Below are 20,358 nucleotides of genomic sequence, written 5' to 3'. Positions count from 1 at the left end.
ATGCAGCAGAGTTTCTTGGCATATTTCTCTACCTTAAACAACTGCAATGCTTAACATTTAGGAAAGCCAGACCTAGTCAATATTTATTACACATTTCAGATTTAAAACACATAAAAAATAAAGCTTTAATTTACCAGTGCCAAGAAAACAAATGAACTCTGTTTCTACCATCATAATAGCTGCAGCAAACATTTGAACTGAACTTACCACCCCCACCATCTACACAAAAGGTAGATTTAAAGAACCAATAAAAACTTCTTTTTTTCCCCTGCCTTTAAGGTAGACCCAAAATTAATTTTTATAGTTATTTTTTCTTCTGAGAAACCAAAGAATTTGTTATTTTTGTTGCCTAAGATTCAGTCTCATAATCTCAGTTTATTGGATTAATGGAAAAAAGGAATTCACTAGCAAAACAAAGTTCTTTGCTGCAAAACTGGCTCATAATAGTGGAAAATACAGTGTTAAAACAGTCTCTTTTCCTTACTTTTCACACTTTCAGTTACAGCTGATCTCATGGCTCCTTTGCTGTCAATTGCAGGAAAACCTTACAAGCATGGTAATGAATGCTAAGGTGAGCATTGTATGATCCTGAGTGATACTTGCCAGTTCTGCAGCAGCAGGGTAGGGATGTCTGGATGAAAACAGGTTAGGTGTCAGAAAGCCAAGATTTACTCCTTTCACTGAATTCCCTGAAATGAAAGCAGAGAGATGAAGGCAGAGATGTCCCCATTCTTTCACAGAACTTCCAAGGTAATTCTGACCTATGTCTGATCATACAGAAAACAGTGAGAGAAAATAAACAGTTTTGGAATTTCTATTAGTAACTCTAGTTTATTTAAAATTTCATGTTCTCTTTAGAGAGCTATTATTTTAATTACAGTTTTGACTAAGAAAATCTAGAAAGTTTGTGGACAAGGTACTTTCAAACATGCCATTCCCATCTGTTTCCAGTAGGCAAGCCAGTCAAGGCAAAATAGAAACATAGCAGAATATTCATTAAGGTTTCTACTTTAAATATTTTTTTAATTTAATACCATTTTATATATTTTAATATAGTACATTTTGAAATATTATGTATTAAAAGTGTCTTAAATTATTCAATTTTCTTTTTGTTACCCAAGTTTCCTAGGTGTTTTTCTAGAACTTTGGTATTCTTAACTACTTATTGCTTAGATTTCCTTTCAAGGAAAACTTCAAGTGGCATGTAATTATAATAGAATATAAAAACACCTACATAATCACACTTTTAAAGAAACACATCTAAAATAAAAAAACAGGCAAATGGAAAGAGAATATTGTCTGAAGTTTCTGTATGTGTGTATGTACAGTGTGTCACTGTATAGTTTGGAAATGCTTACAATCAATGTATGGAAAACCTAAATTTGACATCTAAGCCAGTGTTTGGATTGTTTAGATTTTTGTGTTCAGAGATGGACAGTTCAAGGACAAAGGACATTGCATTTGATAAACATTACATAAATAATAGGCTGTTTTAAGCATTACATCTAAAAGTTCCCAAGTGTGCCTGAGGATGAACTGGGCTATTTGGATAATTTTAACAAAATGAAGCCTCAGGGAAAAAAAAATATACATTAATTACATATCAAAAATAGTGGCTATTTCTTCAGTTTTGTGCATTTTAACTGAGAATGTCCATTAAAAACACCAACAATCAGGTAAGTCATTGCACACAGGACAAGAATATCAAAGAGCAGGATCAGTTGCAGTGTCCCCTGTTGTGTTGCAAAGTAGAAAACATCTATTTTGAAGCATTGGAAGTGGGATCTTTTCCTCTTTAAGATGAAATGTGAAAACATATAGTGTTCTGATACCTGCTAAAGATATGTGGAAAGAAGTTTTGGCAGTTAATATGTGCTTCTTCCCCTTCATCTGAAAGTTAATCAGAACACATTAAAAACAAATAATTATTTTTTTTAAACTCATATTTCTTGTTTTATCCTCCATAGCATGTAGGTCTTCACATATGGCTGATTTATGGTGACAGTTTCACAGAAGGAATTGTCACTTGCTTCTGTTTAAATTGGGGTCTGGAAGGCGATGTGTAACAGCATTCCTGATAATTGGTTCTATTATGAAGCACTGTCATGGCAAATTTTCTGAACACAAACCAGACTGCACAGCACTACCTCCCAGGAAAAAAAACCCACACCACCATCCTGCCTCAGCAACACAAATTTATATTCTAATTACATAGAGTAAATGCAATTATACCTCAAATAATGCAGGTGCCAAACCTGAAATTTGGAGTACGTATTTTAAACAATACAGAGTTTCCACACAGTTTAAAACAAAGACATGAAATACTGTGGTTTCAATTCTTTCTAAGAGAAAGAAGAAAAGAATTCTTCTGTCTTTTCAAAGTGTACTAGACTGCTATATTTTTCTTTTTTAACTCAGTCTCTAGCAGACCTTTGCTACTTCATTAAAACATTTTTCAACATGTCATATATATCTCTGGTGTAGCAAACTCTAGTTTATTCATGCTGAGTGGCTAACCTTTCTGAAAGCAATTTAGCAGCATTTCTCCTTTCTTCCTTTAATAAAATCTCACCTGAATGGCTCTGAAGCAGAACTGGGCAAGAATTGACCTAAACATAAACCTTTTAAAGATTAGAAAAGGAAAACTTGGGGATTTATTTATTTGTCTTGGTTCTGGTACATCAGCTTTGCTTTGATTCTAATTTTCATGCTTTATTCTGTCATCCAGGTCCAGCTAGCACATACAAAAACCTTTCCCTGTAAAATTGCTCTCATACTATTTCAAGTGAGAATGGAACCAAGTTTCCCAAAGGCTATCACATACCATGATCTTAGAATACAACTATCTTAATTTATAATTACCTTCACACATACTGAGGTTCTCCTCCAAACCTTCAACTAAAATATCAATATCTTTATTTAGTATACAAAGCTTCTTTTCAAGGAATGTGTGATGGTTTGGACGGAATGAAAAATCAGCTAAAAAAATTCTCAAAGAAATTAAGTAAAAAGTGATTCAAACATTAGTTACAAAAAACCCCAATATTTCGATTTCCATAATCTATATTTCTTTCCCAACATTTAATCACTACATTTCCTTATTGCAGACAACATTACATCATATTTAGTCAAAATTCTCAAGGTCTCAGGAGAATCCTTACAAAATTACCTGCCAAATATGCTTGATTACTTATTACTAATCCTTCATATAAATAATGAAAAGTCCTCAGATTGGTCTTTTAAGAGTAGTCTATAGCCACAAATATGTATACAGAATTACTATAAGGTTTTTCATGTAAAATTCCCATTTGTCACTTTTCTCTTGCAGTTGAAGCTATGATGATTTAAATTGTAGATTGGCAAGAAATAAAAGGAGCTCACAGGAGTACCTGGGCAAAGTACTGGCTGCCAGCAGTACAATCTTTTCCCCTCTGGAATTCCCAGCTATGCCTCATACCAACCAGCTCTAGGGTAAGTTTAACGATAGAGGTGCCTCATTTTCTCAGCTGAAAAGCAAGAGATTTTCTGCCTGGCAGCCAGGATGTGCATTGGTTTAAAACAGAGCTGACAAAGGCTCATTTGACCACTGCATCACCCACAGAGAAGTTGAAAATTAAATGCTTAGCAAAAATAAAAAGAAAAAAAAAAAAAAGTCAGAAAACCTAAGCTCTGAAATGTGAAGGCAGTTCAGAGAACAGACAATTTAAACCAAATGAAACTGACATAATATATAACTCAGAATAGGAATAAAGCACTACACCATCTACTCCATTAAAGTAGTGCTGCAATCAAAGATAGGATATACGTACTTTAAAATCCACTTTCTTTGCAAAAGAAGAAGTATTATTAAGTGATCATAATTTTTGTTTTACTCTGTCATTTCATTAAAATAATTTATGTTTGCAAGTTTTAATTTCTTAGGGATTCTTCTCATGACTAAGAGCACAGTACACAAAGCTCTTGAATACAGTTTAAACCAGTACTTCATTCATTTTTTTGCAGTAGAGAAAGATCCCAAATCAGTTAAGGTGAAATAATTTTAACTTCCCCTAACTGAAGGATTCTACCTCTTTGCTATACAGCCTGGTTTTAATCCTATCCACTATTCCCTAGACACCACATTTTTACTTATATCACAGTATTGTCAGGCACAAGTGGAACAGGCTGGCTAGGCTCCTTCCCCATGCTTTCCAGGTGGATTAAAATCCTCTAACTAGCCCCTCTGGTTTATTCCTTAACCACTGCCACTTTCAAAAGAGTACATAGCCTTTAGGCAGGCTAAATCCTCTGCATTTCTGTACGTTGTCTTTCCCACTCATCTAGAGTGTCTCTCCCTTGACCTAGAGATTTAACTACTCTTTCCACTTTAGAGTCCCAAACACTTCCCTCAAAGGATCCCTCACAAAAACACACACCCCTCAAGCCTACTCAGAGGCCTAAATTAATTATGCTAATCAGACTACCCTGGCTAACCCAATTAAGTTTAATTAGCTGATGCCTTTCTTCCTAAACCACCTTGCCTTGGGGACATATTACCTCTGCTTTTAAGCTAGCTGCAGAAGACAATCTCCTCTTGCAAACCTGGCCCCTAGCAACAGACATTCAGCAGGGAGAGTCTCATGGCAATAAGCCCCTCAAAAGCCTTAGTGAAGCTTCTTGTTTCTTGAATACTTAAAACTGGACCATATCCACATTGGAATTTGGGCTGTGAGCAAAAGGAGCTTACTCAGAAAGTCTAGATTCCATAGGAAGCCACTACTGCCATTAATAATAATCCTTTCTTGGATTTTCTATGGCATTGGAGAGACATGGTAGCTCCCTGGTCATAGTCAACACCTCTGTCTTTAGACAGCAGCGCCGCTGATTATCTACTACCCACCAGATCCTGAAACTTTCCTTATTTCACCTACATCTCCCTTCCTTGCCACTGCAGGAAGCCTCACCTGCTTATTTTACTAAACCTGCAGGCAGCGGTGCAGAAAATCCCCTCTGTGGCAGATTCTGGCTAAATTCTGTCCTGCATGAAGTGAAACTACCTTCCCTCCCTGCTTTGTGAACTGAACAAAAAACTTTTGAGCTTCTGGTTCATCAAAAAAATAATTCTTTCCAAAATTTCCCTCAAAGAAAAAGTCTAAATAAAAAAAAAAAAAAAGAAAAATTTCTACCAATTGTAATTCCGAACCAGTGTTACCTCAGAAATACTGAAAAATTGCATTTTCTGAAAAATAGTCTTCTGGAGTTCTTCAGATAGCCAATAAAACTTAACATTCCTTTCCTACTATCTGTAAACTCTTCTCTAGATTATTTTTAGTGATAAATTTGTCAAATATTTATTTCAAATCACAGGAAATTTAAAAGGAAACTAGCAGACATCCTTCTTGAAGTGCTTTTATTGTCATAAACATGGAATTATGAAGTCAAAGGAGGAAGAGAAATAAAAAATGGTGGTACAAGACAATAATCAAACTATTTTTCATCTAAATAGAAATCAGTAAAGAAGAGGGAACCAAAATTGCAAAATACGTTCAAATTTTGAAGCTTTTTTTCTTTTAATTTTAAAAGTTGATATTATTTTATGCTGGCTATCAAATTTTTCTATTGTAAATAAAGCTCAATTGGTTCAATATAAACTTTCAGTATAGCTCAAAGCTATTTGCCCAAATAAGTGAACTCTTCCCATTTTTACTCAACAAATACGGAAAATGCATTACTTTGACAATGATAATAAAACCTTAGCATTGTGTTTATTTTGTTTATCTTCAAGTTTAAAAGTAATTGCTGTACTGAACAAACTCTTCTTTTCAAGTGCTAAATGAAATGTTATTTTAAATAAATAGACTGTAGTTAAAATAAATACTGAAAGAACCAGTATCCTCTGATAAATAATGACCTAGGAAGATTTCATAAGTGATATGGAAAATTGGGAGCATCATTATCAAATATTTTAGCCCTTTCAAAACTCTGTATTCTAAAAAAACTTTTGATAACCAGAAGGGATTCCATTAATTATCCTAAGAAATATGATGCTCTGCAAAGAGTAATACTACAATTTACCTTCCTATTAAGTCATAACTTTTCCTCACTTTACTGCATCCTTAGCTTTCCACTGTATAATCAATGTAATTGCAGGCATATATAGACTTATTCTAAATACTTCTAAATGTCAATGACTTTCAGGTTTTATTTGTGCTTTTGTTTATGTGGGGGTTTTTAAGGTTGTTTTGGTTTGGGTTTGTTTTCTTTTTTTTCTTTTTGTAATAAGCAATTGTAAAAAACATCAATATTTTAGAAATGTTTCTACTGATTTCAGTAAGACTTTCCACCGAGTGTTGCAAGATTGCCTTCTTGACTGTACATTCCAACAACATAAATATGCTTTGCAAGTATGGCCTCTATATAAGCACAGTTCTTAACAGGCTTAAAATCCAGAATAATTTGTAGCAATTCTGTACTTTGCAGAATGCAAACTATTCCTATTTCCCCAATTAAATACATTAGCAGTATGCTCTTAAACAGAAATAGGAGTCTCTGACTGAAATAAGAAAGACCCTTATCAAGCTAAATGTTACATTTCCAATTATAACACTTGGGAAACAGTGATAGGGAAAAAATGCTGGCTGTTACATACCAGAAGAAACAAGTCAAAACTTACTTTCTTGGAGGTCTTCTTTTTTCCCTTATCTCAGCTCTACACCGCGGCACCTTCTGACCTATAGTGTTGAACATGTTCAGGCCATTCAGCTGTTAGAATAAACTCCAGCAGCAAGTATTAAATGAATTTCCTACTGAAAACATGTTGATAAAATGTTGGCAGGTAGAAGTAGTGGCACATGATGGGGAGAAAATTACTTTGAAAATACCCAATCTAATGTTCATATTTGGAATTAAACAAGTAGTTGCCTGAAGTATTGGAATTAAACTAGTAGTTTCCCATGTATTCAGGAAACTGCATATCTTGCAAATTGTAGGAAGATATGGATTCCTCAAGCCAAACAAGTCCTGTGGTGCATATGAAACACAGATAGCATGTTTCCAAAACTGTTTATTTGGAATACAACCATTATTACATCCAAATTCTGCTGTGAATTAGCTTCCTTAGCTCCACAGAGGTCAGGTCTGTAGCTTGCATTTAGTTCTTAAAAATTAGTGTAGTACTGAAAAGTGAAAGATTGAAATGCTGACGTAACACAAAAAATAAATTCACAAAACATACAGGCTACTCAATGATTTGTTCCTTCTTTAAGACTTAGACTGCTTAGCTCAGTGCTGTATCTGCTTGAGAAAAGCAATCAAATGTATGATTCCAGTACAGAGAATTTACATGCCCTACACTCATGTATAACAAACATGTTCAAGTGATAGGAGAGTTTCCTATGACACATGGTATTTTTATTGTTCCAAGGAGTGAATCTCTAAAAATTCTCTCATAAACTGGCATTAATGTGAGTCTCTTTCAAGCTTTAGACAAGTATCCTAAAGACACTAAAATAGCTTTCTAGATAATCTCCAAATCCTCTCCTTCTAAAGGTTTTATATGTGCTCCAAACTGAAAGGACACTGTGAATCATGCAATAAATCAAGGAATTATTGCAGAATGATAGGGACTCAAAAAAAGCAGATGGTACATATTTCTCTTGAAGGCAGAGGACATTAATGGAGAGGAATAAAACATAACAAAGAAGTAAAGTTCAGAGGAGACATTCATTTTCAAGTCTTACTCTTCACCTCATAGTTCATCGTGATCCCTCATGGATGCTTCTGTTTTCTGTGATCTCATGTCACAGTCAAACCATAGTGAGTTACAGAATGCAATTTAGAAGGATGGCATGGTATAGCAACAAATGATGTGTCAGGAGAGCTGCAAATGAAAAGTATTGGTCTCTCTTCACTCAGTGTTGACTTCTAAAGATTTGTAGGAAGAAAAAGTAGCCCTCAAGACCTTGAAAGATCTGCAGGCATATCTTTGGAGAGAGAAAAAACCTTCTCTCCCATGGACAAGCATCCCCAAACTGGATTTCTTTTCTGACGTCTTAACTTTGCAAGCAAGGGTCTGAAATAAATTGTCAAGCTCGCTGAAGACAAAAACCTGCTGTGATGCTCCAGTTTCAAAATTTGATATGCTACTGTGTTCATCTGTCTTTAGCTATCACTGCTAGTCTGTACGGAGAGTTTCAATGGTAGTCCTGCTCTGATCTCTAATCATCTGCTAGAGAGAAAGAATAGTAATTAATCTTGGTGAATATTTCTGTTTCTCTGCTCTCACAACTCAGTAAGTTCTTTATTGATCTATAAAACTTTTAAAAAGTAGTCCTTCCTTGGTTTTAGAATCTTAACGTCAAAAAATAATATTTTGTGGTGGTTTTAATAAAGATGAATATGGTTGGTTGTCTCTAGTAGTTAGATGTTAGATGAAGCACAAACTAACAAAATATATCTTAAAATACATTAAAATTGCTGGGAAAACTTCTCTACCTTGTGAATTGAGAAACAGAGCTCTCCACTCCCTGGTTTTTTTTATGATATTCCACTGAAAAATGAGTCATAGTGTAATTCTCCTTTTTTCACTTTGAGCAGTACTTGTGCATGAAGCCTTAAATTACATGCACACATTTGATTTAAATGCTTCTAACAAACAGTAGCACCCTCTTTCTTCAACATACAGTTCTTAAGACCCCACTACAAATGGTATCCACAGTTCCTGTCCTTCAGGATATTTTTTTTTAATAAATGATTGAAAAACCTTTTATTCTCATAATTGATATAAATTTAAAGCCAAGCATATTTGAGGATTAGCTGGTTTAATAATTATGCCAGTTTTATAAAGACAACAAGACAAAGCTGCCGAGGTTTATATGTGGAATTATATGATTATCTTATTTTGTGCTTGCATTGGCAAGTAATTCAATGTGATAGGAACAGATCAGGAGAGCAAAAAATTGGCACGGAGGCCCTTAAATCTACATTATACAATTCATTGCTGCACCTTCTTGCCCTTTTCCAATCAGAGGCTCTAACTCTGAGACAGGCTTAGCCTGGGAACACATTGCCTGAGAGCTGGGGAGCCTGCCCAAGGTTTCCAGGTTGCCATGCTACAGATCATAATCAGATAAAATTCTGAGAGCCTTAGCACTGTATAAGAAAACACTGCCACTGAGGACATTGCTAACATACTTCCCACAGAGAGAAACAGTCCCTTTCAGGAGGAAATTCACCCCAGTGTGAAACACCTGCCACAGAGGTACAGGCTGGAATCTAAATCTCACTTTATAAACTATGGAAGTTCAATCAACTAACCTGGCTATCTAATATCCAAATTCGGGAAACATACAATCAAATTGCTCCTCCTTTATCACTGTTTCATTTTCGTTTTAATTAGTGTCAAACCAGTTGCAAAATAATAGTGACAATGTTCATACTGACTGGTAAACAATGCTTATTTTAAAAAAATAATTTTCTTTACAGGAAAAATTTAAGAATATGGAATGATAAATCACAAATAAAAAGGAGGAGAGGGAAGGATAGTAAATCAAAGGGAAAGAGGAAAACAGAACACTGGGTGAGTGTGAAAAAGAAACTGTGTAAATCCACAATGTTTTATTTAAACTCACATGCAACCTATTTTCATAAATTCATACATATTTTTAGCTCTTTCCTTTTTCATTTTATTTTAGGCAATTAAACATAATTAAATTCAAGTTTTATATTTTTACATTTTCACATTTTCATTATATGTTTCCTTTTTCTTTTAAATTTTTTGTTGCATACAATTATTCATTTTACTTGACTAAATTTTCAGATAATTTAATCCCTGTAAAACTTACTTTGATTATGCATTGGAACATTTCATCCTCCTTCTTTCAAAACACCAATTGTAAATTGTATATACACATACAGAGAGAGGTTTTCTTGTAGTTATAGAGACAATTTTATCTTCAGTACTTTATACTCGAAATAGTGTTGGAGGGGTGTTCATGCTCAGTCTAATGTTAAAAAAACTGTACTTTGGTGAAAAAGGGTATACCATCCACATTTGAGACCTGTTATTTTCAATAATAATGGGGTAGAAATACTCATTATAGACTAGAAATAACTTATTCCCAGTTTTCCATGGTAGAGTTCACGCTGAGTCTCGAGATGCTGACAACAAAGAGAGCAAATACAACTGGCTCGTTTCCAGTAGAAGGCATTCATCAAAATGGTATATTTCTAAGACTCAGTATTGTTTCTGCTCAATCTGCAAGTTCAAGGTAGCACCTTAACACAAAACAGAGTCAAACAAATACCTCCCTTAGCAGGCAGCACTGCTCATTTCCCACCTCTGCAATAAATCTAATCTATTTTAGGAATACTTCTCCAACTTTCACATCATACTTAGGTTTCAAATGTCTTCCATGGGTTAGTGGAAATGTGCAAAGCTAGCTGAACTTGAATTAATGACCTTTTCTAAAGAAACATGGTTTTGTCAGCCAGATAAATGTTGTCTCTCACTTATTTTTCCAGATTCCAGTACAGTGTTTTGGTATTAAGTATGGGTCAGATATTGGAGTGTAAATCAGAAGATGCCTTCCAAGTCCTAGCAGTTTTACTCCCAGCTAAGGTAGTGATTTACATTATCTTGAGACTTTAAAAATCTGTGTATTTTATTGTTCCCTTCTCAAGAAATAGTCAAATTAACACTTCTTATATTTTTCATACTGTAGTGAAATCATAAAATGGAAAATTCTAGTGAATTAGGCAGAAGTAATCTGAAACGTTTTGGAATAACTAGAAAAATCTGCAAACATAACATTTTTTCTAGGAAAATGCGGATATTCAAAACTATGGAAATTCTAATGTTTTAAACAACACCTTCAAAAGCTGAGCTACCCAAAACATTCAACTGCTTGAAAAGCAATGACTTGTGCCCACATCCATAGTACAGCACTCCAGCTGACTTCATATTGCAGGACTGGATCAGCTTAATCAGAACAACTCAAGAACTGATAGTTGAATTTTCACCTTTAGTCTACTGAAAATGCTGGAATATATACACAAATGGTAGGCATGACAATGCCAGAATATTTTGGAAAAAAGGCTTTGCATACTTCTGAAAAAAATGTCTCATAACTTTTTAAATTACAAGCTCAATAATCTTTTCACAAGGCTCAGCTAACCCAGCATATTCTGATTTAGGGAGATGTAGTCCATGTGATGGGACAATTGCCACTACTGACTACTGTCTACATGCTGCCAGTGGCTGTCATGCCTGTCCTAGAAACAAGACATGATGGCATGTTTTGTATGAGGCACAGTCTAGCACTAATGTAGTTTCTATGATTTTTAATCTGACTTGTTACTGGTGTTATTTCACATAGAACAGGCATGCTTGGTGCAGATATTGTTCAGATCAGAAAAAAATCTGGAGTCTCTCATCTCCAATCTGCTATATGAAAAATATTCATGTAAGTTCATCTTGTAAAATTATTTTGCCTCATTACTATTTGTATGTTTGCAATTAATTTTTATTTTTTGAACTTTATTGGTGAAGGTCCTAGAAGATATTCCACAAAGGATTTTTATGGGGATATTTTTATTTCCTTTTGTTTCACAGAAATATTAAGCTTGATGTATCGAAGGACCATATTTGCATAACCTGAAGCTGTTAGTTAATGGATTTTTCTCTTTCTTGCTAAATGCCATTGGAGGACAATAGGCATTTAGCAAGCATTCATATTATATCTGAAGCTGGGATTCTTGGCAATTGAGGCTTTCCTCCAAAAGCAATGCAGTGAGAAAGGCATCTCTAAAAGCCAGGACAACCTTCCTGTCTTAAATAACTACTTCAGTACTAGCTGAGGCATTTCTCTATGATTATTTAAAGGAGCCCAGGTGAACAACTTAAAGTAGGCCTCTAAGTTTTAGACAGGTAATAATGGGTAAGATGAAAAGGCCGAATTCTGTGACCTTTTATTTTGTGCTATTAAATCTTATTACAATTCTCTTACCCTGGTCCTCAAGGTCTCTTAACTCTACACAATATTCAAGTGCTGCTTTGTATTTATAGTTCCTCTCACATTTATGCCATCTGCAAATTTCATTAAAACATTTTTGCTTTTTGTGCCAGGGTCGTAAATGAATATATTAAATGACATTAGTTCCGAGCCAAGCCTTAAGAAATTCCACTGGTAACCTACTTTCAGCCCAACACTTTGCTTTTCAAAATAGGTATAGCATATTCTTCTGGTTTCTTTAGCCAAAGCATAAGAACAGTGTGAAAAACTTGCATTACTTTGAATCTTTCTAGGCTAGAAATATCAAAAAATGTATGAACACTCAGAATTAAATGTTGGAACACATGATTACTGAAAATTAGTAAAAGGATATTTAAGTGATCTATTCAAGGACTTTAGGAGTGTAATTGTCTAACCATGGGCATCTAGTGCCCTGACCTCACCTGTGCTTTATGTTGTGTCTCCATATGGGCATAGAGGGTACCATAAGATGTGTCAGATGGCACAGCTGCTCAGGCCGCTGATTTGGGCCCTTTGTTAATGTATGTTAATGTTGATGTTATGTAGGCAGCAAGGTCTTGGTACAAGAAGGGCTGCAAGTGTGGTTTCTGACGGGGGCCTGCCCCATGCCAGACAGGGTCAGGGTCAGGCCCATCCCACAGCAGATCCACCACAGGCCACGGCTGAGCCCATCAAGCCAAGCTAATCATGGCTCTGTGAAAACATCTTCACCCAAGGTCAGAAAATGAGAGAGAAGGTAAAAAAAAGAAAGAGAGACAAGAGGAAATACCAAATTCAAAGGAGGAGGAGGTACTCTGCGGTGAAGAAAACATGGGCCTCTCTCCCAAAGGACCAAGGCTCACGAAGGACCAATGCTAGAGGCTCTTGCAGGGATAACAGCCCACAGAAATCCTGCTTCAGAGCAGGTGCTTCTCATAAGGCTCTGTGGCCAGCAGATGAGCCCACACTGGAGCCAGTATTACAGTAAATTACAATTTAGGGCCAGTGTATTCATTACTAAATGGAAGGAAATCCTTCTCTGAGTCCCAGGACATTTGGTATATAAGATACACATGAAACAGACAAAGAAACAAGTCTGTATCATCCCAACATAGAGTTGAAATGGTTTTTCTGAATATTTAACATGTATAAGCCAGACAATCACCTACAGTAATTGTATAGGCTCCCCACAGTCACTCCAAAGGCCTGGGGGGAGAGTCTGTGGTTTGACTTTCATTGATATGCAGGGAGCATAATGATTTGGCTAGACCTGATGCCTTTTTCGGGGTTTTTTTTGATAGCTAAATTTAGCAGGTTATTGTGGACAATGACCATCGAAGTCCCATCTGAAATATATTTAAAATTTTATATTCCTACAATACAAAGAATATGGCTAAGTGAATAGATCACCGTACTCAGTATTACTTCAGTCTCTAAGTAGTGATACATTACACCTGCTGGCTTTACATCCACAATTTAGTGAAAATGAGTTATGATTTGCATCATTAACTGTGATTACAGCTTCAAAAATAGACCTATAATGGTCAAATTTCCCATTTTCTGCTAGAAGACAATTCAAAGCTAGGTGCTACAAAATAGATTATTTTTTCTTAGAATACTATTACTTTAGAGAATTAAATGGGGTATTTCATGTTGTTGATCTATGTTTAGGCCAGCTGTGGCAGGAATACAAAATAGGCAAAGTGTTTCAGAGCACCTGTGCAATAAAAATACACTATGCAAAGACAGGTACTAGTCAAGAGGGATACGTAAGAGAACCGAAATGAAGGTCTCTTCAGTAACCTCACAAAGGGGCATAAGTACCTCTTTGGGATAATTCATCACTTTCCCATTGTCATGGTTTAACCTCAGCTGGCAACAAAGTACCAGAGAGACATTTGCTTACATTCCACCCTTCCACCCCTAGATGTTATAGAAAGGAAAATAAATAAAAACTATAAACTCCATGTTTTGGGACAAAAACAGTTAATAAGTGAATAATAATAATAATAATAATAATAATAATAATAATAATAATAATAATAATAATAATAATAATAATAATAATAATAATAATAATAATGTTGTAGTAATGAAAAGAGAACCAACAGAAAGAGACTGAGAAATAAAATGCAGGAAGGGCAAGAGATGCATAATACAGTTGCTCACAACCCCCTGTCTGATGCCCTGTCTGTCCCTAAGCAGTGACTGGTGGCTCTCAGCAGTTTCTATACTGGGCATGATATTCTATGGTATGGAATATCCCTTTGGCCAGATTGGGTCAGCTATCCTAGCCATGCTACCTCCCATATTCTTGTGCACTTGCTCACCAGCAGAACATAAGGCACGAGTCCTTGATTTAGAGCAAGTTACTTAGCAACAGTTAAAACATCGGTGTGTTATCGACATTATTCTCCTAGTAAATCCAAATCACAGAGCACTGTACCAGCTACTGTGAAGAAAATAAACTCTGTTCTGGCTGAAATCAGGACACCCATGATTAGTGAGATGCTGTCTAGAGAAAGAAAAAAAGATATATAAGGTTCAATGTCTGAATGGGCACTTAGCTGAGGATACATGGCTGAGTTATTGGCATCATTTTTAGGATGCACATCAAGTAAAGGAGAACAAACAAGACCTACTTTTCACCATTGCTCGCTCATTACAGCACACACCAGGAAACAGGATGTCTGGCACTTTCTGAGTGCAGTCCCAGTTTCACAGAAGAGTCATTTTGGGATCAAGCTGCTCCTCAGCACTGCTCATCTCAAGTGTTGCTCACTTGTTGAAGATAAGCCATGGTACAAGAAGGAATGGAAAATATCCTCATTAACCCAAAATAGTCATGGGCAATGTATTACCCACAGTAGTATCACAGTTTTAAGGGTAACAGGTATTAATACACACTTCTGTACTAATTTTCTTCTGATATCACTGTATTTGCAGTCTTTTATCTGTTAACTCCTGCTGTAGTGGCCCAAACATCCTGAGACTCTGCCACCATCCTTCCCACCTCTCCATTCAAGGCCTATAGCATTCTGGAGTGATTTTGCAGGAATATTTTGGACTAGGCAGGAGAAAAGCTCCCTTTTGCCTTCACTGCCATCTCAGTCAGCAACTAGCACCTCTCCCTGTTATCTACAGCAAAATATCAAAGTGAAATGGTTGTTTACGTGCAGCTCGACTAGACAGACAGCAGACTCCATGAAGGACTGGTTGAGGGAGACAAGTTGGTTGATATAGGATATTCGTGCATGTGAATTTCAGAGTGGGTGATAAAAAAAATCAGTCCTAGAGCTTCCAGCAGCATATTCTACTGGAATCTTCCCTATGAAATGAAATCAATCAAAAACTTGCCTTTAAGTATTCAGCGAGGCCAGATCAATTGTAAAGTGAGGAAATGCATCACTGAAAAGAGAGATAGCTTAGCTATTCTACATAGTTTCCCAGAACTCCATTGCCCGTTTTGGAAAATATTTAATATCAGGAAATTTGCTGATAACATGACTTTTTTTCCTCTTCACAGTAACACTATGCAAAATCTAAACTTTATAAGCCATTTCTAAGTCTTCATTCTCAGAGCATTTTCTCAATGATAATTGATTACTTTGGATTCTGGGAATTCTTTGGATTCTTCTAATAGCTAGCAACCCAAGGAATAGTCTTTTAAGTGTAGAAATTGGCAAATTTCTTTTAAAAAACCAAACCTAACCCTCAAAATAAAAAAAAAAAAAAAAAAAAAAACACTTCCCTTTTTTCACAGTTATTTTTCCAGTGAAGGGAAATGGAAGTTCTTAAATTCACTCTGATTCAAAATGAAAACATTCTTGAAATATCAAAATTTCTTCTAGAAGGGGTTTTCAGAGCTCTGCCTGAAAGTACCTTTCTGAATTCATTCAACCACAGAAGCAAATCTGTGACTATTTTCAAGGGTTCTGAAAAATTGTATTGTATTTTCACTTTAAAATGCACATTAAAGCATTACATGTGCTCCAATGTGCATTCTCAGCAACAAAAATGCTTTTAACCCTCAATTTTAAAAGCAGCTGCAGGGATTTGTTCCCCAGAGTAGACAGTCTTAAAAAGGCCAATGGAATTTCTAGGTTCCTGAGGGACCATGCTAGGCTTGTTTGGATTGTCTCTGGGGTCTTTCATACAGTTCAGCTGAGGAAAATGCAATTTGTTCCTTATGTTTGCTGATCATTCTTTTTTAACCAATTCAGCAAGTACAAATAGCAAAAAAAAGCAGACTAACCAGCCACCATAGGAAACATCTAAAGTGCACATACTCCCATTTTACAATTACACCTCCAAAAATTATACTGATCAGAATTTCCCCTGCATATTTAAGGAAGTAAGGATTATAATTTTTGGGTTTTTTTCCCTCAGAGATTAAACATTCACTCACTAGACTGAGTTAGGTTTCTCTATTCATCTCTCATGGGAAACAGCCAGAAGGAATTATGGGTTAGCTGAAGCTATTGGTCGCCCATGTCACCAATGTATCTCAATCAATAGCAAACTTCCAATTATGTTCTGTGCAACCATGAGAAGAGATTTAAAAAATCTGTAGGAAAGTACTTAAAAATCTTCCTCCCCCCCCCCCCCCCCCCCCCAAGGATTTGGAATGCTACATTAATTGCTTTAGCACATAATCAAAGTTGGTATGAACACTGCTTTAGTTTCCATCTGTGAAATACAAACTGCTCAATAAGAAGTTCTTGTGATTATTTATTTGGAGTGACAGAGAGAAGCCTCAACTAAAATTATAAACCTATTTAAGTACATTGAGCTTACACATTACCAAACAGTCCCAAACAGTCCCTGATAAAATTATTTCTCACTTAAATAAAACAGAAAAGAGATTATTATTAAAGTGGTTATATGAGTTACTAGCAAAGTTGGACATTCAGAGCAGGAATAGATTCCAATAGATTGTCAGATTGTCAGATCTTGGTCCAGCACCCAGATGTTTTTTGTGGAATATTATTTTTTTTTTTTTTTTTTTTTTTTTTTTACATTTTCTTCACTGGTCTGAAAAAGGCAGTTATAAAACTCTCCTCAGAAAGCATTTTCACACTAAATTCTAACAGCTCTAGCATAGTTAGAGGGCAACAATAACTGCAGTTTAGCTTCACTTTTAGATAAGATTGGCAAGAAAGTCAGGAGACACTCTAATTTATTCTTATCTCCAATAAGGTCTATTCACCAGCGTGCCATGGATTTTACCCTCAGCTCCCAGCACAGCCTTTGCATATCCTAATATGAAAACACAAATATAAATTTAACTATATTCCCATCACAAAAAGGTGAAATATTATTTTACTTTAAAACAATAAAGCATTAGTACAAATATAACATTGCATGGTTTTAAAATATGTTTCCTTCCTACTGAAGGCAGAGATTTCAACTAAATCTATTTTCATGGAAAGTAATAGTTAAAATTTTGAGTTGAGCAATAGCAATGCATCGGAATGATAATAATTGTAACTGGAATCAAAATTGTACAGAGCTAATTCCCTCTATAACTTGAAAAGTATACTCTTTTCCTAAGAATAAAAGTAAAAATGTCTAAATCAATGACATAGTGACATGTCTTGCTTCAGCTTTGCAAACGCTACCGTAGTCATTTTGGAATGCACTATTTCATAATCAGTCAATAAAGGCTGCATCACAACTTTCCTCTCCCCTAGTTATGCTTGCATTATCTCTAACAGATTTTTGAATATAGCAACCTCCCCAAACTGCATAATTCAGTTTTATGGCACAGCCACTATGCCAGACTAATACTAAATACACTTTTTTATGTTCATGCCTACCACCTTGGACAAAAAATGAGAAAGAACACCTAACAATGTGAAATAGGTCAGCTTCAGACATGATTTTTATCAAAAATAAAGAAAAATTACTAACTTTTCCCTTTTGAAACATGCTATAAATCGTTAAAGAAAACTTGAAAGAGCACAGTAACTGAAGAAAGGAGGACCAGAACTGAACCATAGGACCAGAAAATTATTTTTCATTATATATTTACAATTCCATAACAAGAGATTACAAATCCACAAAACTGAATTACTGAATACAAACTAAATTTAGTAATATATAACCATTAAATTATGCTGCTGTCATCATATGAAGATAAGCACTGCTAATTCTTAGGGCTGAGTTGAAGCCGTATTCTTATTCTTAAATTCTGTTGTGGGAAAAGACGAGGATAATGAAGTGACAATAAAAAGATACTGTGATATCTTTTTCCTAGCAAGGTTAGGAAAGGGACTTAGGAAATACATAAAGAGATTTTGCATAAATTGAGATTTAGCTAACTTTTACTAGAAAAAATCATGTAAACAGAAGATCAAGACAGTCTAATCTAATTATTGGGAATATACCCACCTTATTGTATAGAGGCAGGGGAATTATAAACTTGTACAGTAGAAATGTGTTCTTTTTTCCCTTAAGAAGTTAGCAGCATATGAAATTGCTGATAGAAACCAAAACTGAAATCTGAGTACCTTAAAAGTGGATGTCATCAGGCAGCATAGAACTTGTATGTGTTCAAAATACAGCTACAGATCGAAAAGTGTAGTAATGAGAAGGGATAGCTTGGAGATTATTACAACTTGATTATCCATGGCTGTGGACAAAGAGCAGTGGAGTCACCAATTAAGCACACCCACAAGTGGAAAGGTACATAACCTGTTATATTATCTCAGGAAGCCATCAACTCCTTGATCAAAATACCAAAATTTTACCCTGACTCCTTGGTGTGAAGACTGAAACTGTAATGAGGAGACATGACAGTTTACTGCTAGTGCTACAATTTTTGGAACAAATAACAAAAAAGGAGGGTTTTGAAGCAATTTGCTTTTTTCTTACAGCTCAACAGTGTTTTATTATGTTACTAAAATATGCATAAAGGATTTCCTATGGTGGCTTTGCCAGCTCAGAGGGAAGTAGAAAGAAGTCTTAAAATTTGGAAGAAAACATGAGGACACTGAGTTAGACCAGCTTGGGGTGTAGGAGCTCTTAATAAATTTCATTTATAAAACCACAGCCAATTCAATTGTTGTTATGATTTCATAAACACCAAATTTAAAATAGTTCTTCTACCCCAAAAAGAAATTGTTTTCCACAAATCTTGGAAATGTCGACCATAGCATATAAAGAATTAATTTTAAAAATATTATTTATGCTTCACCTCTTGGAGCATGTAAGGAGACACCAACTAGAGTATGAGAAGGTGTAAAAGAAGGGGAAGAATTATATAGAATGATCAAAGAGGATGTAATGAAACCACCTGAAATCAGTTTAAGAAAGCAAAAAAGGAAAAAAAGAATCTTTAAAGATTTTGTTGTCAGGGAGTTCTAACAAGAAATAGAACAAAGAGAAGACAATAAAAGGTATAAATGTTGTAACTTGTGGCATTTAGAACAGGAAAATATTAGCACAGGAAATACCTACTAGGGAAAAAAAAAGCTAAATGTGGAAGCCACTTTTAAATATGAAGGACAGAAAAGTGACTGAGGTTCAGTCAACATGGCTTTACCAGGGTCTTGACCAGTGTGAAATGACTCATTTAGTGCCAAGGAAAGAACAGCAGACCTTGTTTATCTTGACTTGAGTCTCCTATGAAATTCCCACAGACAAACTGGTGAAATATGTGCTTGGCAAATGAACAGTGAGTTTAAAACTGGCTGTACTGCTAGGTTTGCAGGCTTAGCATCAGAGAAGGAAGTCCAGCTGGAGGTCAGCCATTCATGACAAACCCAGTGGGTCAGTACTGGGGCAACACTGTCTATTGTCTTAATTAATTGTACAGATGATAGGACAGAGTACAGCCCCAGCAATTGTGTGCATTTCACAAGACTGGGAAGGGTACCTGATACACCAAGAAAGTCATGCTGTCATTCAGAAGAACCTCAGGAAGCTGGAAAATGGGTTGACAGAGATCTTATGAAATTCAGCAAAGGGAAGTCATCTGGAAGGGAAGAACGCCGTGGAAGCGTGCAGGGACCAGGTGACTGGAGGATGATGCTGATGAACATGAGCCAGCCACATGCCCTGAGAGCAGAGCAGGCCTGCAGCTTCCTGCGCTGGCTTAGGAGGAGTTTGCCAGGAGCTGAAGGGACATGATCCTTCCACTCCACCCAGCACTGGTGAAGCCTTACCTGAAGTGCTGCATCTAGTGCTGGGCTCTACAAGGGAGAGATGGCAATACTGGAGAGAGTCCAGTGAGAGGCTACTAAGATGATTTAGGGACTGGACTAATCAGCCTGTGAGGAAAAACAGGGAGAACTGTAACTGCTTAGCCTGCAAAACACAAGGTTCAGGAATTTAATCAGTGTCTAGAAATACCAGACAGGAGGAA

At 35.8% G+C, this 20,358-nt stretch overlaps 1 long non-coding RNA gene across 1 annotated transcript in view; it reads right to left on the bottom strand.

Annotated features, from left to right (window-relative positions):
* Positions 1 to 601: 601 nt before the first annotated feature.
* The window catches only part of LOC131083964 (uncharacterized), a 39,555-nt gene continuing 19,798 nt past the window's right edge, over positions 602 to 20,358 (bottom strand). The window contains exon 3 of the long non-coding RNA XR_009114497.1: positions 602 to 689. This is a non-coding gene — a long non-coding RNA (uncharacterized LOC131083964). The remainder of the gene's footprint in view (positions 690 to 20,358) is intronic.

Source organism: Melospiza georgiana, chromosome 5, assembly GCF_028018845.1.
Source record: "Melospiza georgiana isolate bMelGeo1 chromosome 5, bMelGeo1.pri, whole genome shotgun sequence".
NCBI lineage: Eukaryota > Metazoa > Chordata > Aves > Passeriformes > Passerellidae > Melospiza > Melospiza georgiana.
Note: the sequence above shows the minus strand (reverse complement) of the source record. Positions and strands in the feature narration are given on the sequence as shown.